Source organism: Equus asinus, chromosome 2 (genome assembly GCF_041296235.1).
Source record: "Equus asinus isolate D_3611 breed Donkey chromosome 2, EquAss-T2T_v2, whole genome shotgun sequence".
NCBI lineage: Eukaryota > Metazoa > Chordata > Mammalia > Perissodactyla > Equidae > Equus > Equus asinus.
Window position 1 is genome coordinate 62,875,647 of NC_091791.1, and position 22,625 is coordinate 62,898,271.

Below are 22,625 nucleotides of genomic sequence, written 5' to 3' on the forward strand. Positions count from 1 at the left end.
TGCTGATGGTTTCCTTTGCTGTACGGAAGTTTTTCTAGTTTGATGTACCACACATTTACTTTTGCTTTTGTGGCCTTTGCTTTTGGTGTCAGATTCAAAAAATCGTCACCAAGATCAATGTCAAGGAACTTACCCCTGTGTTTTCTTCTAAGAGCTTTATGGTTTCAGGTCTTACATTCAAATCTTTCGTCCACTTTAAGATGATTTTTGTTTGTGTTGTAAGATAGCAGTCCAGTTTCATTCTTTGCATGTCGCTGTCCAGTGTTCCCAATGCCATTTATTGAAGAGACTGTCTTTTCCCCATTGTATATTTTTGGGTCCTGTGTTATAAATTTTTTTTTTTTTAAGGATTGGCACCTGGGCTAACAACTGTTGCCAACCTTTTTTTTTTTTTCTGCTTTATCTCCCCAAACCCCCCCTGTACACAGTTGTATATCTTAGTCGCAGGTCCTTCTAGTTGTGGGATGTGGGACGCCGCCTCAACATGGCCTGACAAGCGGTGCCATGTCCGCGCCCAGGATCCAATCCCTGGGCCGCCGCAGCGGAGCTCGTGAACTTAACCACTGAGCCACAGAGCCGGCTCCCTGTGTTATAAATTAATTGACCATATATGCTTTGGTTTATTGCTGGGCTCTCTATTTTATTCCATTTATCTATATGTGTGTAGTGTTTTTATGCCAGTATCCTGCTGTTTTGATTACTATATTTCTGTAATATAGTTTGAAATCAGGAAATGTGATGCCTCCAGCTTGGTTCTTCTTTCTCAAGATTGCTTTGGCTATTTGGGGGCGTTATTGGTTCCATACAAATTTTAGGATTGTTCGTTCCATTTCTGTGAAAATGTACTTTTATAGTTTTGTTTTGTTTTTTTTTGTGAGGAAGGTTGGCCCTGAGCTAGCACCTGTTGCCAATCTTCCTCTTTTTGCTTGAGGAAGATTGTCACTGGGCTAACATCAATGCCAGTCTTCCTCTATTTTATGTGGGATGCCACCACAGCGTGGTTTGACAAGTGGTGCATAAGCTCTGTGCCTGGGATTTGAACCTGGGAACCCCTGTCCACCGAAGCAGAGCACACAAATTTAAACCACTATGCCACCAAGCCAGCCCTCCTTTTATAGTTTTTAATTTTAATAAACCTACCTTCTATCTCAGTAGAAAATATTTTATTTTCAAGAAGATAATTTATTAAAATTCAATTGAGTAAATCCACTTTGGTTTGGTTTATTTACTTTAACATTTTGGAGATACTGTCAGTCTAGAAATGTCCTTCCTGGAAAAAAACCCAGAACATTTTACTTACCAGATACCTATACTTTAATAAAATAAATTTATCTAATTGTGAATAAACAAAATCCAGAAATAAATTACTTCTTCAGTTTTAAACTTCAAGAAAAAAAACCTCACTTCTGTTTTTATTCAGCCATCTATTTTATAGCACTCATAGAAATAGAATAGGAATTTCATCTAGTAAACAAACATTTTATTGATTAAAATGATTAATATTGTCAAGATGATGCTATCTACTATTAAAGCCAAAATATGAACCTTTTTTTTTAGATTGGCACCTGAGCTAACATCTGTTGCCAATCTTTTTTTTTCCTTCTTTTTTTCTTTCTCCCTGACGCCCCCCAGTACATAGTTGTACATTCTACTTGTAGGCCCTTCTGGTTGTGCTATGTGGAACACTGCCTCAGCGTGGCCTGATGAGCAGTACCATGTCCTGGCCCAGGATCCAAACCCGTGAAACCCTGTGCTGCTGAAGCAGAGCACGCGAACTTAAGCACTCGGCCACGGGGCTGACCCCAAACCTTTTAATTCTGTCTGAACCATTAAGATTAAAATCAATCAGTTAATTAATAATTATTAAAACAGTAGCAATTATTACCTTTGTGTTGGTTCAGTACTCTGCTGAGCACTGAAATTTAAGATATGAGCCTTAAAGATCTAACTGGGAAATAAAATTAATACACATCAAAATATAAATAAAAGGAAGTATAATTATACTCCTAAATTATTGCTACAGATAATATGGGTTGTATTGATTCAGAGAAGGAGATCAATAAAACTTAAAAAAAGATGTTATAGTGAATATGAAGTAAATTTTTGCTAAATTAAATATTATAAGCCTGAAAAGGGCCAAAGAAGAAATTATTGTTAAATTTTGGGGAGAAGGGAACCTAGAATTAATTCATTCCAATTTTCTTATTTTAGAATTGTCAAAAGCGTGATTCAGAGATTTACTTCAAAAAATATTTGTTTCAAAATAGTTCAGTGAGTGGTAAATAGGGAAGTGGGGTTATAGATGAAATGACATTCATCATGAGTTAATAATTATGGAAGCTGGGTGATGGATATATGACGGGTGGTCATTATGTGTATATGTTTAAAATTTTCCATAATTAAAAGTATAAAAAACAAAGAACACTAAAAAATAATTTTTCAGACAAGATTCAGAGATATTAAGTGGTTTTCCCAAGATACTTTGATATCGTTGGTAAGCCTTGAATTGTAGGAAGGATTTAAAGAAAGGATGACAATCCAGTCAAAGAAGATCATGTAAGCAAAGGCACTAGGTATGATATAATAATCTTTTCCTGTTGTGACAGGAAAGCCACATTGTTGATTTGTACAAGAGAGAAAAGAAACAAGTTATGAAAAGATATCCCTACATTGATAATAACTATCTGAATTCCTGTCTTTCTGTATTGTATGCCCTGTTCCTGTCTTAGCAATGAACACTGTTTGGAAAGTTGAAAAACATGCAGACTTCTTATCTTATAGGAACTGTAGTACTGCCTTCAGATTCATGAAATGCTATTTGGTTGCTCTTTATGGAGACATTTATTTTAAGGCTTTATATTATTGCAGATATACATATTGTACAATTGTCTTCCTCATTGTGAATTTGCACAATTTTCCCAAAATTGAAACCTTTTAAATTAGCCTCCCCTTCCTATGACTGAGTTTCCTTGTCAACTCATTTTGTTCTTTATTAAATCTATTAAACCATTCTTAGGAATGCTTACCAGCAGAAATTTATTTGAGCAAAGACATTGGCTAATCTTTGCTGTTCCTCCTATATGAAAATGAACTTAAATTAGAGGATGTACTGTATCTGCAATGCATGATAAATACAAGATGGATGGAGAATCTGTTCAGTAGTGTCAGCTACAAAAGCAAATATGATAAATGTTAATGCAGTTTTGAGCCCTGGGATAAGCTATTCAGTGCACAAGCATAGCTGAATCTCTTTGCTGTGTTGTTATTCATGGCGGCCAAATAAATGTCAATAATAAAAGAGAATTAAAGATTTTCATTTCCCAGAGGCAATCCTCTAATACAGCTTGATCTTTCATTTCATTTGTAATTCGTTCTCATGTCAGGATGCAATCATTCGTCAAGCTCTGGGTGTCATGTTAAGTCATTTAATAATGATTAAGAACATAAAAATGCTTGGCCTGTGGGGCAATTCACAGAAGAGATGCCAATTTGTTATTGTTTTTCCTCCTTTCCTCTTGAATATGGATCAGTTTTTTCCCTACCTCCTAGCATTAAAACACTAATGGAAGATGGGAAGGGAAAGTGTTCCTTAATTTACCATAAATGACGCTGCAGAATGGCACAAGGCAGTGCTAACACACTTATTAAAACACTAATTAGGAACCATTGTTCCTTAAACCTCACACTATAGAGTATTTTTAAATGATCAATACTAAGTTTGTGGCATGTAAGAATAATGTAACAAAATCAGTTCTCTTGGTATTTAATTCTAGAGACCTTTCTCCTTTTGAGATACGGTGTCTATAAACCACTTTCTCTTATTTTATAAGTGTAATTCTTTGAATTCCTCTTCTCTAAATTGCCTAGATTTTCTAAATCTAAAGTCTTTTCCATTTACCCTATTTTTTTGGTCACCTGTACTTCAGATTGAGTATCCATCCAGCCTAGAAGTTTTGTCACATATCAATCATTGATTGTCTCATTGCTTGCAGGCTAGTTGAGTTCCAAGATTTTCAGAGGGGTTGGGAGGGAGGACACAACAGAACGCTGGAAAGTAATAAGAGTAAGAGGCGGGGAATGAAGGAAAGGGAAAGAAAAGATGATTCTGTCCATTTTGATCCTTTTAATAAATGTTGAATGCACCTGTTAGGTGGCATGAGAGTCAGATCAAGGAAACCATTTCTGTGTCTATAAACTTAAGAAAACTAAGACTATGGATTTTATTACCTACTGGACAGCAGCTACTAATGAGGTCTTTGTATATTAGCACCTTATTATGTTAAGGATTGTAGTGAAAAAAATACATACATTACACACTTCTACATATATATGTCTTTGTAGAAAGTTTAAATTTCTCCAAGTTTTTGTACTAAATATATCACTAAAAATTGGAAAAAGTAATAGACCTTTTGTTATAAATTGAAAATAATACATTTCACACAGTGGCTCTTATGAGACAATGAAATAGGTACCCTGAAGAATAAATTGTAGATTTTTCTGAATACTTTCAGAATTCTTTCTGGGCTATTTGAATTGTAATTTTGCCCAAAGGGAAAAAATGGATTAGGTGAGACATTTTTAACTGGAAGGTTAATGCTATCATATCAGAATCACCTAGTGGTGCTTTGGTAAATACAGCCCTGCCTTCATAAAAGCCGCCTTCCCCCTCAATCTGATATATCCCTGTAAGACGTATTAGAATATACTTCCTCAAGAAGATTTATGAGAATGGGAGTGGTGGAGTCTGGGGGAAGGGGAGTATAGGGTTGTGTATTTGTTAAAAAAACTCTCTTAGGTGATACAGCAATGCTGTCTATCCTCCATTTCTCACTTTGAGAACCACTGGGTTAGTTGATTTGATAATGTTACCTCAAGTCCTATAATCCTGTGGAATGATGGAAACAGAACCTTTTAGTAACTAAGCATCTCGGACTTCAGTAAGTCAGGCCTTGGTGAATGCTTGTCTTTCTTGATCAATCACAAAGTATGAAGGACTCATCCACTCTTACAAGCAATCTACATTATCACTTTCAATAGTCTCCTGCCTTTGAGGAGCTTATAATTTAAAATAGTGTCATCTTAGTGCCCTTTGTCAATTTCTAAGTAAATGGGATTATTAAGTTACTTGTCTTCATGTTCCTGAGTCCTTAAAGAAACTTGTCACCCCTTTTACTAGTTAATTTTTCATGTTCTTTGAAAACACTCAATGCTGTCCATTACTCTGTAAGAAAAGGTCAGTATGATTTGCAATTCTTGTAGGCATAAAGCACAGAAAGTATGTAATAGAAAATGCAAATTCTGAGGGAAAACAATCTCAGCAGCAGAAGAATAATGTCAGCACATCATCACAATCCCTACTGCTACAAAATATTATTAAATCATTTTGAAAATGTTACCTCTGCTACAGCCAAACTGATTTTAAGTGATGATCTTGTTGGCATAGGTTGGTGATGATGTGGATAGAACAAATTAGGTAGCATTCTTTCAGAATGTCTGTGTATGACATTCATAGAAAAAAGTTCTTACCAGATATTTTAAAGAATTTATATTTCTTGACTATGAATATAAACAACTAAGTTATTAGTGCATGTTCCATTTTTAGGTTTTTGTAACCACAAAACAGAAAGTCCCTTTAATTAGCCAAGAGATCAAAAACAATTCAGAATAACATATGTGGAACTGTCACATTCCTGACAAAGTAGTATCTTTGGGGCATGGTTTGTATGCTTTAGTGATCTCTGGCCTGTCAAGAAATGAGACTTCTTTCAACTCCTACCTTTCTGTCAAAGCTGGAAAGCAAAATAGAAGACAACCTCAACCAGGCAAAAATGTTAACCCTATTATAGTGTTTATTTCTCAAAGGACCTTTAAGTCAGATTTATTTGAGGTATAGATTACATATAGTAAAATGCACACATATTTTACTAAATAACATGTAAGAACTACCATCATCAAAATATGGAACATCTTGTATAGTTTGTTTTGAAGTATAATATACATGTAAAATTGGTGTAACTTTTCATTAAGTGAACACACCTGTGTCACTACCACCATATCAAGAAATAGAACACTTCTAGCACTTTAGAAGCTACCCCGTGTGCTCCCCTCCTAATCATTGCCCCCACCAAAGGTAACCATTATTTTGGCTTCTGCTGCTAGCAATTAGTTTTGCCTCTTTTTGCAACAGAATTACCAAGTCCTATAGACTTTTTATCTGACCCTGTCCCCATCCTTTTTTGCGCACTACCTTACTGTTTGACAACATAAGATGCTCTAGGCCCTTGTATTTTCCCTGCCTCACTCCTGGAATTAGCCACTTCAAGTAACTCCAGTTCCTTTTATTGACAATTGATTTTTAGAAACCCAGATCTGGGTGCTAGATAAGCTTATTGCTACTTGAGTATAATTGCTTCCAGGCCCTCTTAGCGAATAGATTGGCAATATGTGTATGTATAATAACCTATGCATACACACCCATCTATATTTATTTCTATATCTATTTGTTTATATGTTTAATTCCATGAGCTCAAACTGACATCTTTGATTCCAGTCCAACAACACAGATTTCATTCTAGCCTTCCTCCTTTCCTTATTTATAGCTTCTTCCTCTGTCATTGAAAGTTCTGGCTCTCATTATCTAAAATATGTTTACTTATTTGTTCCATCCTAAAGTAGTTTTGAATTGCTTACCCATACCCTTGTGAGAAACATATTTACTTACCAAAGTACACTGTTTGTTTACAGTTCTTTTTGTCTTTAGCCCTACAGTGTCTAGTCAAAATATTGTTATCCAAAGTAACTTAGGTTAGTTATTTTATTCCATCCACTTTAGTGTGGTTACATTATTCATTTGTTAGAGTTTGTAGTCCATTTTGGTTTCCTTTCGTATGTGGGTTAATTTTTTTTTCTTTCTTTGTTTTTTTCTTGGTTTTTTGTTTTTTTGGTTTTTTGTTTTTGAGGAAGATTAGCCGTGAGCTAACATCTGCCGCCAATCCTCCTCTTTTTGTGTGGAAAGACTGGCTCTGAGCTAACATCCGTGCCCATCTTCTTCTACTTTATATGTGGGATGCCTGCTACAGCATGGCTTGATAAGCGGTGCATCGGTCCACAGCTGGGATCCGAACCGGTGAACCCTGGGCCACCAAAGCAGAACAAGTGAACTTAACTACTGTGCCACCAGGCTGGCCCCTGGGTTAATTTTTTTAATAAGTAAAATTCACCCTTTATCTTGTAAAGTTCTGTGTGTTTTGACAAATGCATAAGATCATGTAACCACCACCACAGTTGTGATACAGAAGAGTTCTATATTTTAGTTCCAGTTTTCCAAAGTGATGGTACCAATGTATATAGTCCCACCAAAGCATATAGAATGGCTATCTTTCCACATCTTCACCAGAAATTGCTACTATCCATCTTTTAAATTTTAGCCATCTGTTTAGTATGTACTACTGTCTTGTTGTGGTTTTAATTGGAACTTTCCTCTTGTAATGAGGTGGGGCACCTTTTCATCTGCTCATTAGCATTTTCATATTTTTTGTGTGTGAAGTTCCTGTTGAAGTTTTGCCCATAGTAGATTGTCTTATTGACTTATAATTCTTTTTCTGGTCCAGATACAAGTCTTTTGTTAGATTGCAAATATCTTCTCCCACTCTATGGCTTGCCTTTTCATTCTCTGCATGGTATCTTTTTTTTTTTTTTTTAATATTATGGTAGATTACAACCTTGTGAGATTTCAGTTGTACATTATTGTTAGTCATGTTGTGGGTACACCACTTCCCCCTTTGTGCCCTCTCCCCACCCCCCCTTTTCCCTGGTAACCACCGATCAGTTCTCCTTGTCAATATGTTAACTTCCACCTATGAGTGGAGTCATATAGAGTTCGTCTTTCTCTGTCTAGCTTATTTCGCTTAACATAATACCCTCGAGGTCCATCCATGTTGCTGCAAATGGGCCAATTTTTTCCTTTTTTATGGCTGAGTAGTATTCCATTGTGTATATATACCACATCTTCTTTATCCAATCATCAGTTTCTGGGCATTTAGGTTGGTTCCACGTCTTGGCTATTGTAAATAATGCTTCTATGAACATAGGGGTGCAAGGGACTCTTGGGATTTCTGATCTCAGGTTCTTAGGATAGATACCCAGTAATGGGATGGCTGGGTCATAGGGTATTTCTATTTTAACTTTTTGAGAAATCTCCATACTGTTTTCCATAGTGACTGTACCAGTTTGCATTCCCACCAACAGTGTATGAGGGTTCCTTTTTCTCCACAACCTCTCCAACATTTGTCGCTCTTGGTTTTGGATGTTTTTGCCAATCTAACAGGTGTAAGGTGATATCTTAGTGTAGTTTTGATTTGCATTTCCCTGATGATTAGCGATGATGAACATCTTTTCATGTGTCTATTGGCCATACTTATATCTTCTTTTGAGAAATGTCTGTTCATGTCCTCTGCCCATTTTTTGATCAGGTTGTTTGTTTTTTTGTTGTTAAGCTGTGTGAGTTCTTTGTATATTGTGGAGATTAACCCTTTGTCGGATAAGTGGCTTGTAAATATTTTTTCCCAATTAGTGAGCTGTTTTTTTGTTTCAATCCTGTTTTCCCTTGCCTTGAAGAAGCTCTTTAGTCTGATGAAGTCCCATTTGTTTATTCTTTCTATTGTTTCCCTCAACTGAGGAGTTATAGTGTCCAAAAAGATTCTTTTGAAACTGATGTCAAAGAGTGTACTGCCTATATTCTCTTCTAGAAGACTTATTGTTTCCGACCTAATCTTTAGGTCTTTGATCCATTTTGAGTTTATTTTGGTGTGTGGTGAAAAAGAATGGTCAATTTTCAATTTTTTGCATGTGGCTGTCCAGTTTTCCCAGCACCATTTGTTGAAGAGACTTTCTTTTCTCCAATGTAGGCCCTCTGCTCCTTTGTCGAAGATTAGCTGTCCATAGATGTGTGGTTTTATCTCTGGGCTTTCAATTCTGTTCCATTGATCTGTGGACCTGTTTTTGTACCAGTACCATGCTGTTTTGATCACTGTAGCTTTGTAGTATGTTTTGAAATCGGGGATTGTGATTCCTCCGGCTTTGTTTTTCTTACTCAGGATTGCTTTAGCAATTCACGGTCTTTTGTTGCCCCATATGAATTTTAGGATTCTTTGTTCAATTTCTGTAAAGAATGTCCTTGGGATTCTGTTTGGGATAGCTTTGAATCTGTAGATTGCTTTAGGTAGTATGGACATTTTAACTATGTTTATTCTTCCAATCCATGTGCATGGAATGTCTTTCCATCTCTTTATGTCGTCGTCAATTTCTTTCAAGAAAGTCTTGTAGTTTTCATTGTATAAATCCTTCACTTCCTTGGTTAAATTTATCCCAAGGTATTTTATTCTTTTCGTTGCGATTGTGAATGGGATTGAGTTCTTGAGTTCTTTTTCTGTTAGTTCATTGTTAGTGTATAGAAATGCTACTGATTTACGTATGTTGATTTTATACCCTGCTACTTTGCTGTAGTTGTTGATTCTTCATGGTATCTTTTGATAAATAAAAGCTCTTAATTTTAACATAATCCAATTTATAATGTTTTTCCCTATGGGTAGTGCTTTTCGTGTTCTTTTAAAGAAAATCTTTGCACAGCCTATGCTCATGAAGATATTTTCCTGTTCTTTTTTCCTAAAATTTTATTTTTTACTCTTTTTATCTAGATCCGTAGTTCATCTAGCATGAGAAATAATTTTTAAATATAGTACGGGGTAGAGGGCATAATTTATTTATTTTCCCCCTATGAATAACCAGTTGACCCATCATCATTCATTAAAAGGAACATCCCTTCCCTCACTGCACTAAGTTGATACCTCTGTTACATTTCAGATCTACGTTTGTGAGTCTTTTTCTAGGCCATCTATTCTGTTCCACTGTTCTCTTTATCTATCCTTGTACCAGTTTACACTCTCTTAATTATTTAGTTTATAATTTTTTTATATCTGGTAATGTCAGTCTTCCAGACTTGTTCTTCAAGATTATCCAAGCTTTTCTTGGCCCCTTTGCATTTCTACATAAATTCTAGAATCAGCTTGTTTATTGTCACCCTCCTAAAAAATGTTTTTAATCCTTACTAGAATTTTTTCTCTCTCTCTCCAAAGCCCAAATACATAGTTGTATATCCTAGTTGTAGGTCATTCTAGTTCTTTTTGGTGGGATTCCGCCACAGCATAGCTTGATGAGCGGTGGTTAGGTCCATGCCCAGGATACAAACAGGTGAACCCTGGGCCACCAAAGCAGAGCACACAAACCTAACCACTTGGCCACAGGGCTGGCCCCCTTACTAGAATTTTTATTCAGATTATATTGAGTTTGCAATCAACTCGGAGAGAATCTTTACATCTTTACATTATTATGTCTTCCAGTCTATGGAGTATTTCCCTCTGTTAATTTAGGTGGTCTTTAATTTTTCTCCAAATATTTGTTGTTTTCAGTGTAATGGTCTTGTAAATATATCTTTTATAAGATTCCTAGTTATTTGTTTTTTGATGCTATCCATTTTTAAATGACATCCTTTTATATTTCAGTTTCTATTTTTTACTGGTATAGATTTTTTTTATAATGACTTTGTTTTCACTTATTAAGTGTAGTAATGTATCTGCTGATTCTTTTGGATTTTCTATGTATATAATATCATCTGTGAATAATGACAGTTTCATTTCTTCTTTTCCAGTCTTTCTACTTATATTTTTTCTTTTCTTACTGAACTAACTAGCACAGTAAAGCATGTTGAATACAAATACAATTGAAATGGTTATAGTGAGCATCTTTGTCTCATTTCCCATCTCAAGTGAAAACTTTCAATATTTCATCAAAACGGGTAATGTTTGCTATAGACTCTTTGTCAATATTCTTTATCACATTAAGGAAGTTTCCTTTATTAAAAGTTTGCTAAGAGTTTTGTTATTAAGACTTTTTTTAGTCATGAAAGGATGTTGTTTTATCAGATAACTTTTCTGCATCTATTAAGATTACTATATGATTTTCTCCCCCTTTTTCTTTTAATATGTGAATTACAACTTGATTTTTGGAATGGTAAACCACATTTGCATTCTTGGAATAATCTCAATATCATCACGATACTATTTTAATATATTATTGGGTTTAGTCTGATGATATTTTGTTTCAGATTTTTGTAGTGTTGTTCATGAGAGAGCTTGTCTTGTGATTTTCCTTTCTCGTAACATCCTTGTTAGTTTGGGTAGGAGCATTATGATGGCCTTATAAAGTGAATTAGAATGTGCCTTTTTCTGTTCTGGAAGAGTATTATAAGATTGATGTTATTTTTATGTAAATTTTGAAAGAGCTTACTTATCAAAATATCTGCGTCTAGAGAATACTTTGTGGGATGGTTTTTCATTACAGATTCAACTTCTTTAATTGAATAGCAATGTTCAGTTTTTTCTATTTCTTTCTATGCCAGTTTTGATAAGTTGTATTTTTCTAGAAATTTGTCTATTTCATGTAAAAATTCAAGTTTATTAGCATAAATTATTCATAATATTCTCTCATTTTCCTCATTGCTGTAGCATCTATAGTAATATTCCTTTTTAAATTCCTGACCCTGGAATTAAATTTGTGCTTTTTCTCTTTTCCTGGATTACTCTTCCTAGAGGTTTATTTTAGTTTGGATTTTCAAAAAAATAGATGCCAAGATGAAGTTAGACATTCACTAGATTTACTGACAGAAATACCTGTGAGGGAAAATAGAATGGGAATCAGAGGAGGCAGGGAGACCTGTCAAATTGTGTTGCTGGTCTGACCCCTATGTTGGAGAGAGGGAAAGACGGAAGACTGGACTGGAAGAGGCTTAGATTACAATATAGTTAAGTTTTGACGAGGCCAGTGGGGAGTTCTCAAGCCAAAGTGGCCGAAAGGAGTCCCACATCTCTCAAGAATAGGTCTCCATAGTGTTCCTGCTGTGCTCGGTCCCAGGTTCATGGAAAGCGTGGCCTCAGCATGAATACCAGTGGTTGATTCAGAGCACAGCTGGGGCCATCAGTCACTTAGGCTCCACATGACAGATCTGAGGCACGTTTTATGGCCACATAGGTTTATAATTTTATTAGTCTTCTAAAGAACCAACTCTGCCTTTGTTGCTTTCCTGCATTTTGTGTTTTTTATTTTTTAAATTTCTGGTATTACTGTTGTCTTTCTTCTATTTTCTATATGTTTAATTTGCAAATTTTGGGATTTTTTTTTCATTATTTTCAGTTCAAAATATTTTCTAATTCCTGTTGTGATTTCAGCTTTAATCCATAAGTTATTTAGAAAGTTTTGCTTAATTCACCAATATGTGGAGATTTTCTAATTATCTTTTGTTTATGATTTTGGGTTTAATTCTATTGTGGTCACATATGCTGAATGATTTTAGTTCTTCAAAATTTGTTGAAATTATGTGTTATTGTCCACCATATTATCAATTTTATACATGTTCTTTGTGCATTTGAAAAGAATGTATATGCTGACAGTCTTAAATATGGTCTTTGTATATGCAGTTAGGTTAAGTTTGTTGTCCAGATCGTTTATACTCTTGTTTAGTTTTATCTGCTTGTTTTATAGGTTATTGAGAGAGGTTTATTGAAGTCTCCTACTATGATTTGAAATTGTATATTTTTACTTTTGGTTCTGTCAAATTTTGCTTCAAGTATTTTGAAGCTATCTGACAAGTATGTTATAAATTTAGAATTCTTTTTTTTTTTTTAAGATTTTATTTTTCCTTTTTCTCTAAAAGCCCCCTGGTACATAGTTGTGTATTTTTAGTTGTGGGTCCTTCTAGTTGTGGCATGTGGGACACCGCCTCAGCACGGCTTGATGAGTGGTGCCGTGTCTGCACCCAGGATTTGAACTGGTGAAACCCTGGGCTGCTAAGCAGAGCACACAACTTTAACCACTTGGCCATGGGGCCGGCCCCCTAGAATTCTTATATTTCCTGATAGATTGAACCTTTTATCATTTTGAAATATCCTTCTTTACCTCTAGTGATGCTTCTTGCCTCAATATCTGTTCTATCTATTATTAGTATAACTATGCCAGCTTCCTGTTGGTTAGTGTTGGCGTGGTAGACCTTTTTCCATCCCTTTACTTTCAGCCTTTCTATGTTCTTAAATTTAAGATTTTTTTTTTGTAATTGGCATATAGTTTTTGTTGTTTGTTAATTCATTCTGACAATCTTTATCTTTTAATTGGAGTCCAATTATATGTAATATAATTGGGTTAATATATTACCTCTTACTCTTTTTGTTCTATTTGTCCCACTTGTTTATCTTCTTTTTTCTCTACTTTCCTGCTTCTTTTGGATTGTTCCAATATTTTTTATTCTCATTTCTTTGTCTATTAGCTTATCAGTTGTATATCCTTTTAATGTTTGCCCTAAAGGTTACAGGATGTATCCTTGACATATTTAAGTCAAATGTAAATTGTAACTTCTGCCATTTCTCATACAGTGGTAGGATTTTAGAATATTTTAATTCAATTTGAGCCTCCCAACCTTTTTTATTATTGTTGTCAGTCATCTTAATTTACATATATTTTAATGCATTGTATTAACAAAATATTATTTTATGCAGTTAAATTTACTGTTACCATTGTTTTTCTTTTGTTCCTGCATTTCCATGGTTTCATCTGAATAACTATGAATTATTTTATAATTTTTCTTTTGCCTAAATAGCTTCCATTAGTACTTCACTGAGTGAATTCTCTTGGTTTTTGTTTGCTTGAAAATGTTTTTATTTTCCCTTTCAATGAGTATAGAGCACTACATTGGGAGTTACATTCTTTGAGCTCTTTAAAGATGACTTTCCAGTGGGATTTATTCCAGGGATGCAGGGGTGCTTCAACATCTGCAGATCAATCAACATGATACACCACATTAACAAAATGAAGAATAAAAATCACATGTCATCTCAATAGATGCATAGAAAGAATTTGACAAGATATAGCATCCATTTATGATAAAAACCCTGAATAAAATGGGTATAGAAGGAAAGTACCTCAACATAATAAACGTCATATATGACAAATCCACACCTAATATCATTCTCGATGGAGAAAAACTCAAAGCTGTCTCTCTAAGAACAGGAACCAGACAAGGATGCCCACTTTCACCACTCTAATTTAGCATGGTATTGGAAGTCCTAACCAGAGCAATCAGTCAGGAAAAGGAAATAAAAGGGATCCAGATTGGAAAAGAGGAAGTGAAACTGTCACTGTTTGCAGATGACATGATTTTATATATAGAAAACCCTAAAGAATCCACCGAAACCTTTCAGAAATAATAAATGAATATAGTAAAGTTGTAGGATACAAAATCAACATACAAAAATCAGTTCAGTTTCTATACACTAACAACGAAGTAGCAGAAAGAGAAATTAAGAGTACAATCCTATTTACATTTGCAACAAAACGAATAAAATATCTAGGAATAAATTTAACCAAAGAGGTGGAAGACCTGTGCACTGAAAACTACAAAAGATTGTCAAAAGCAGTAGAAGAAGGCACAAAGAAATGAAAAGATATTCTGTGCGCTTGGATTGGAAGAATTAACATAGTTAAAATTTCCATACTCCCTAAAGCAAACTACAGATTTGATGCAATTCCTCTCAAAGTTCCAAGCACATTTTTCACAGAAATAAAATAAGAAATCCTAAAGTTTATATGGAACAACTAAAGACCCTGAATAGCCAAAGCAATCCTGAGAAAAAAGAACAAAGCTGGAGGTATCATACTCCCTGGTCTCAAAATATACTACAAAGCTATAGTAATCAAAACAGCATTGTACTGGCACAGAAACAGGCAGACAGATCAATGGAACAGAATCGAGAGCCCAGAAATAAACCCACACATTTGTGGACAGCTAATTTTCAACAAGGGAGCCAAGAACATACAATGGAGAAAGCAAAGTCTCTTCAAGAAATGGTCTTGGGAAAACTAGACAACCACATGCAAAAGAATGAAAGTGGACCATTATCTTACGCCATACACAAAAAATTAACTCAAAATTAATTAAAGACTTGAATGTAAGACCTGAAACTGTGAAACTTCTGGAAGAAAACATAGGCTATACGCTCTTCGACATCCATCTTAGCAGCTTTTTTTCAAGTACCATGTCTGTCCAGGCAAGGGAAACAATGGAAAAAAATAAACAAATGGGACTACATCCAACTAAAAAGCTTCTGCAAAGCAAAGCAAACCATCAACAAAATGAAAAGACAATGTAACAATTGGGAGAAGATATTTGAAAACCATATATCTGATAAGAGGTTAATATCCAAAATATATAAAGAAGCCATATATCTCAACAACAAAAACCTAACAACATGATGTAACATGTTGCCAATTAAAAAATGGGCAAACGATCTGAACAGACATTTCTCCAAAGAAGATATACAGATGGCCAACAGGGACATGAAAAGATGTTCAACATCACTAATTATCAGGGGAATGCAAATCAAAACTACAATGAGATATCACCTCACACCTATCAGAATGGCCATAAATAACAAGACAAGAAATAATAAGTGTTGGAGAAGATGTGGAGACAAGGGAACCCTCATGCACTGCTGGTGGGAGTACAAACTGGTGCAGCCACTATGGAAAACAGTATGGAGATTCCTCAAAAAATTAAGAATAGAACTACCATACGATCCAGCTATTCCACTGCTGAGTATCTATCCAAAGAACGTGAAACATGAATGTGTAAACATACATGCACCCCTATGTTCATTGCAGCATTATTCACGATAGCCAAGACTTGGAAGCAACCTAGCTGCCCATCGGGATATGAATGGATAAAGATGTGGTATACGTACACAATGGACGACTACTCAGCCATAAAAAAGGATGAAATCTGGCCATTTGTGACAACATGGATGGACCTTGAGGGTATTATGCTAAGTGAAATAAGTCAGAGGGAGAAAGTCAAATACCACATGATCTCACTCATAAATAGAAGATAAAAACAACAACAAACAAACATATAGCAACAGAGATTGGTTTGATGGTTACCAGAGGGGAAGGGGGGAGGCAGGAGGTTGAAAGGGGTCATTAGGCACATGTGTGTGGTGATGGATTATAATTAGTCCTTGGGTGATGAACATGATATGATCTACACAGAAATTGAAATCTAATGATGTGCACCTGAAATTTACACAATGTTATAAACCACTGTTACCACAATTTAAAAAAAGATGACTTTCCCTTATCTTTTGGATTCTCTTATTTTTGTTGAGAAATCAGCTATTCATCTTATTCTTGCTCCTTTGAATATAGTATTTCCACTTTCTTTGGCTCCTTTTTAAGTTTTTCTTTGGTTTTAACTTTCTCCTTGTTTCTGGTTTTCCTTGTATTTATCCTGCTGGGGTTTTTAGTGCTTCTGAACCTAAGGCTGATGACTCTTACCAGTTTTGGAAAATTCTCAGCTATTATCTCTCTAGATACTGCATCCCTCTCTTTCCAATTGGGACACCAATTACATATATCTTAGGTCCTCTTATTGTATCTCATATGTCTTTCATGCTCTTTTTTGTATTTTTCATCCTTTGTCCTCAAACTTCAGTCTGTATATTTTGTGCTGACCTGGCCTTTAGTTCACTAATCCTTTTTCTTCTACTTTGTCCAATCTGCATTTCAACACATCTATTGAGTTCTTTCAGTAATCACATATTTTATTTTCTAAATTATTTGATTATTTTTTTATTATTCCCAGTTCTATAGTTTAATCCTCTACCTTGTCATGTATTTTTTTGAACATGTTAATCACAGTAATAATAAATTTCTTGTCCAAAAACTGTATCTTAGTCATCTGTGGGTCTTTTTCTTTTGTCTTCTTTTCTTTTTGGCTTATTTCTCGATTTACCTGATAATTTTTCGTTAAATGATAAACATTGTCCATAATAAATTATAGCATTTCTGTTGGTGATACTGTCTTCCTGTAGAAGGGAGCTAGAGTAAAGATAGATGAAGGACGAAGCCAACTCAAGGTTGGGTTGCAGTTTTTGTAAGACTCGATCTACTTCTAATTTGCCCCCTCTTCTCTGCTACAGCTCTCCTGAAATCTCAGCTGAAATCCTAGGGTGTTTACTAGGGTCCCTCCTCCTTGGTGAGTTCTGTTTGGCACTATACAACTGCCAAAAACAATACTCCGCCTTTTAGAGGTCTTCTGCTTAGTGTCTTGGCCTCTTGTCCTCCTACCTTACAAATTTTACAAATACCTCAAAGGAGAAACCCCTGAGTGTCAGACTTAATCTGCTGTGTTCCTCTTCTCTTTAGCACTGTGACATCTCCGTTCTGACTGCCTTCACAGCCCCAAACTCCAATTTTTGTCTTACCAGCCCTAAAGATTGACAAAAGCTCTGTTGGCTTCTCCGCCTCTAATTAATATGCTATTGCCTAAATTCCCAGCCTCTCACCCAGCACCAAGAATTTGCAAATACCCTGAGGGAAAATCCACTTTTAGAATGTCAGCCTAGGTTTTTAGAGCTCTCTTCTCTCAGAGATCTTGTCCCATCAAATCTTGGCTACCTTGGTAACTCTCTCATACCTTCATTTTTTTTTTAATTTTTTTATTTTTGCAGCTTTTCCAGCTGATTATGGTGTAGGAGTTGGTTTGTTACAAGCTGTGGCATTAGAGCCTAAATTAAAGTCCCTAGTCAATATTTTTTATTATAAAATAGAAACATATATTGGGGCTGGCCCCGTGGCCGAGTGGTTAAGTTCGCGCGCTCCGCTGCAGGCGGCCCAGTGTTTCATCAGTTCGAATCCTGGGCGCGGACATGGCACTGCTCATCAGACCACGCTGAGGCAGCGTCCCACATGCCACAACTAGAAGAACCCACAACAAAGAATACACAGCTATGTACCGGGGGGCTTTGGGGAGAAAAAGGAAAAAATAAAATCTTTAAAAAAAAAAAGAAAGAAAGAAACATATATGGCCCAAAAAAGTTAAGTGGGCTCGTCTAGTTGTTATATAAGGTTCTTAGCTGGGTTAACCCTCCTTCACCCACTTTGAAAACTCCTGGATTAGGTAATTTACCCAAGATCCCAAAATTAGAGACAAAACAGCTGGATTAGAACCCAGCCTCTTGAATCCCAGTCTAATCTAATCTGTTCTCTGCTACATTCTCATTTATTTATAGCAGTGGTTCTCAACCAGGAGCAGTTTTTCTCACTTTGGTTGTCACAACTAAGTGAGCAGTGGAGGGTGGGAGAATTCCACTAGCATCTAGTGGATAGACGCCAGAGATGACATTACACATTCTATAATGCACAGGACAGCCACCTGCCACAAAGAATTATCTGGCCTAAAATATCAATAGTGCCAAAGTTGGAAAAGATTTTGCTTACAGTATACCTTAGAATATATATTTATAGGATCACTATCTCTTTCCTAGTTACACTTAAGCGTAAGATCAATACCAATAGACATTAGCAAGATAAATCTTGTAGGAATACACCCAGAGGCCCCTTGACCCAAGAAAGTGTCCATATATGATGTAGTTCATACTTAGTTAAGTGTGTCTCTCAGAGCTTCTGCCAAATAATCTCCAATTCTAAGACTTCTCTTTAGTTAGAATTTGTTAGAGCTGGAAAACATTCTGATATTTAGGTGTGTATACATATCTTATAAATGTATTTTTTATATGTGAATGGATGTCTAGATGATAGCTACATTTATAGATATATATACACAGTATCTCAAATGATTCTTAGAGACTATATCTGTCTTATTTTAAAACTCCAAATAAGCAATTTCTATAATTGAAAACTCTTGAAAATAAAATACAATAGATATTTATGTAAGAGGTATATTACCAAATATTTTTCAGAGTAATTATTGTTTGTACCCAGTGAGTGATTCTTCTGAAATTCAATTAGATTCTAAAATTCATTTCTCAGAGCATTACAACTTGGCGACAAAATTTTATTTTGGCTGAAACACTGCTTGCAAGTTTTTGGCTCAAATAAAAATCTTTGGAGGTGTAGTGGAAATGTCTGATTCAGATAACTAAACAGCTAAAATTTCCCTCCATTTAAAGTGGTTGCACATTGAATATTAAAAACTGTGCTTAAATGAAGACTTAACTATCGTATTTGTTTTAAGCCTCAGCCAAGACAGTTCATCCTAATTAAGCTTCTTTAGAAGCTCACATCATTTTTGATTCATTGATTTTTAAAGTAGCCCAATAGAAGCCAGCATTCCTGAGGATTTACCCCTCTGTTTACTCTTGGCCCATAAAGTTTATTTAGCTTTTTCCTGCTTTTATTAATCTATTTTAAGTTATTACGTTTAGAGCTTTTCTGGTTTAATAAACAATCTAAAGTCTCAACAAAAGTCCTAATTTAACTTTTTTGTCAAATTAACAATTTTGCATTTAGCTGTCTATTCGATTTATCATAATAAATTTTACCTATACTCTTAAGTATTTCCGTATTTCTAGAACTCCACTCCCTCCCCACCTATAAAGAAGGGGAAATGTTTTAAAAATGCTTTGTGAATAGGCAACACATTCACATGGTTCAGAATTCAAAAAGTGTAATAATAGAGCTGTTCAGCTGTCTAGTACTTGTGAGAAAGTAAGCAGTTTTTCATTAGTAGGATAACCATAAAACTTATCATCAAAACCCAGACACTTTTGAAAGTGAAAGGGGTGCTTTTAAATATACTAGGACTATCCTGGACAAACCAATCCATTTGGTCATGCTAATCATTATAGCTGGTTAAACAAAGGTATTTGGTAAAGTGAATTCTTGCATTGGTTGAGGTTATGGACTGCGTTATTTCTAATATTTCTTCCAACTCAAAGATTCTTGATCATGTGCTAAGAATATGCCAGGTAATGTAGAACTTAAAGAAGTCTGAGAATCTCTAACCTCAAGCAGGACAAGTTGAAGAAGCAAGGCATCAATAAATAAAACAGTACAGTAACAGTACAAATGAATTCAAATCAGTATGGTCTTATTGAGTGCCTACTATGTATCAAGAATTGTGGTTATAAAGATAAATAACACAAAAACTCCTTTTCTTAAAATCTAGGAGAGACATAATCTCACTAATACAATATGAGAAGTGGTATACAACTTTTACGAACTAATTTTTACAGGAGAACAGAAGGAACAAGAAGTTGGGGAAAGTTTCACAAAGGAGGTAATGTTTGAACTAGGCTTTGAAGAATACTTATAATTTTGGCAAGTTGAGATTACAAAGGGATGTAAGTTAATGGGATAATAAGATCAAAAGGCAAAGAGGCCTTAAAGGGTATGATATATCTCAAAAAACATTAGATATTGGGGAGAGAGGTGTGGATACGCATGAAATGGTAAGTTGTGATAGGCCTTTGAATGCTATGCTGGGCAGTTCATGATTAAGTGCTTAAACTACATAAAAAGAAGGAAGAGATCATTTGGGCTGAGAAATATTTTGTGGTCAGTTTATCTTAATTCCATAAAAGAAACTACACATCTATTTGTTTATAAAGCCCTGTTTCAGGGGGATCAACAAATACTAAAGATGAAGATCTTTTTCTTTTTTTTTAATTAAATGTCAAAGGATAAAAGCTGCAATAATCCCTCTAAAATGTATTAGTGATGAACAATCCCATAGGGTTAGAGTGAGACAAATTTGATAGGGTTAGAAAAATTGTAGAGAAAAGAGGGCTAAATCTAAATCATAGTAAAAGCACTAGGGGAAATGCCTTAGAAAATTAATAATTGGCTTGGTTTAAAGATGATAAAGACTAATGTGAAAGGCTGATGAATTCAGTCATGGAGAAAGTTTATATTAAAGTGCTTTCTAAAAAAATTGCTGCTGGACTGGCTCATATAAAGCATTTTTCTTCCCTTAAAGAAAAAGAGTAAGTAACTCATTAATAGAATTTGCAGTTGATACAAAATTAGGAGATACTGTAGCTATTAATAAAATTAGAGAAATTTTGGTGATAAATACTGGAAGTTAGAAATTCAAAATAGTGTTTAAAATAAGCTATATTCACCTCACTTTTAAATACATATAGAAACAGCAGGTAACATTAGCGAAATTATCTCCATTTCCAGGAGATTATTCCTGGTTGAGGGGTTAAGAACTAAATGGTAGAGCCACTTAAAATTTAGAGCAGTAGGAATATGTATTCACTAAAGAGTTTACATTTATAAAATATACAATGTGATTATAATCTGTGAGTCAAAGTGGATTTTTTTAGGCATATTCAGATAAATCTTTGTGACTATTTTCTATAGAATACTTTTCCTTCTATGACTCTCATTTTAATGAAGGAACTATTATTAAATTGTCTTTTTCCCTTTAGATGTTGTTTAAAAGTCTAAATGGTATCTAGGTCTTAAGGAAGATTGGATGAGGAACAGTGTGTAGAGGCCTAGACAAAAGGGTTTAGCTCTTTGCAACAATTATATGGATCCCTAGCAAGGTTCGTATTTCTATCTGAACTGCTGGTTAATCTGAATATGCCCATGAGTCCTAGAAAGTAAACCATGGCCTTGACTTTCTGTGTCTTGCACTAGGACTTACCATTTTATTTCTACCATAAATTAGCAATTGTAACATGATTACTGTGAAAGATCAACAGTGCTATTTGTTATGATAAAATAAACAGTAGTTTGGGGGCTGGCCCCGTGGCCAAGTGGTTGAGTTCGCGCGCTCCGCTGCAGGCGGCCCAGTGTTTCATTGGTTCGAATCCTGGGCGCGGACATGGCACTGCTCATCAAACCACGCTGAGGCAGCGTCCCACATGCCACAACTAGAAGGACCCACAACAAAGAATATACAACTATGTACCGGGGGGCTTTGGGGTGAAAAAGGAAAAAATAAAATCTTTAAAAAATAAATAAATAAATAAACAGTAGTTTGTCAGTCAGATATTCTGGGATCTTTTAAAACATTTAGATCTTAGACCCTCATAGCAAATACAAGATTTAAGCTTTTTAGAGCCTTGGCTCTAACTACTTTGAGAATTTGACACAAAGGGTAATCAAAAAAGCCTTCTTTTGAAATGGCCTCAGGTTTATCAGTTTCTATCTTTACATTGCTAAGGGATTTCTATATTCACATTTGTTTTATTGAGTTTTTTGTAAGTACAAAGAACAGTTTTGAAAAGAGAAGTTTTTATTATATCTGCTTGTTGGTATGTCAGCATAAGAAGTGGGTCATAATATAAAGGTAATAAGGTTTCTTTGACACGTGCAAGAACTCAACCCAGCATGCCACTTATAAGCTTATCTATAAAATATAGAGGCATTTGTCACCATTGACAGTACTGAAGCTTAATCTGGGATCTGTGTGCAATTCAGCTTTCCATGTGTTACTATGTATTTGATGATCCCAGTTCAGCTTCAAAGCATAGCTAGCTTTTTCCTTCCTGTTCTTTTAAATTTTACCTAAGAGAAGAAAACAGAAATATTAAATAGTTACTCTTGGGGTGATAATTTTTTTCCAGATGAGTCATGCTAACCAACAAGATTCTGGGTGTTGACCTCATGTGCTGTTTCTATGTTCACAAGCCAAAGCTGTGATTAGTTAGATTTTAGTAAATTAAATTAATGGTCTGGGAAGGAGGCATAGTGATTCCGTTAAATAGGAAAGT

The 22,625-nt window shown here is 35.1% G+C and overlaps 1 protein-coding gene across 2 annotated transcripts in view; it reads left to right on the top strand.

The window, feature by feature from the left end:
- Positions 1-22,625, top strand: part of ADK (adenosine kinase) — a 528,114-nt gene that overhangs the window by 445,581 nt on the left and 59,908 nt on the right. The window lies entirely within an intron of this gene.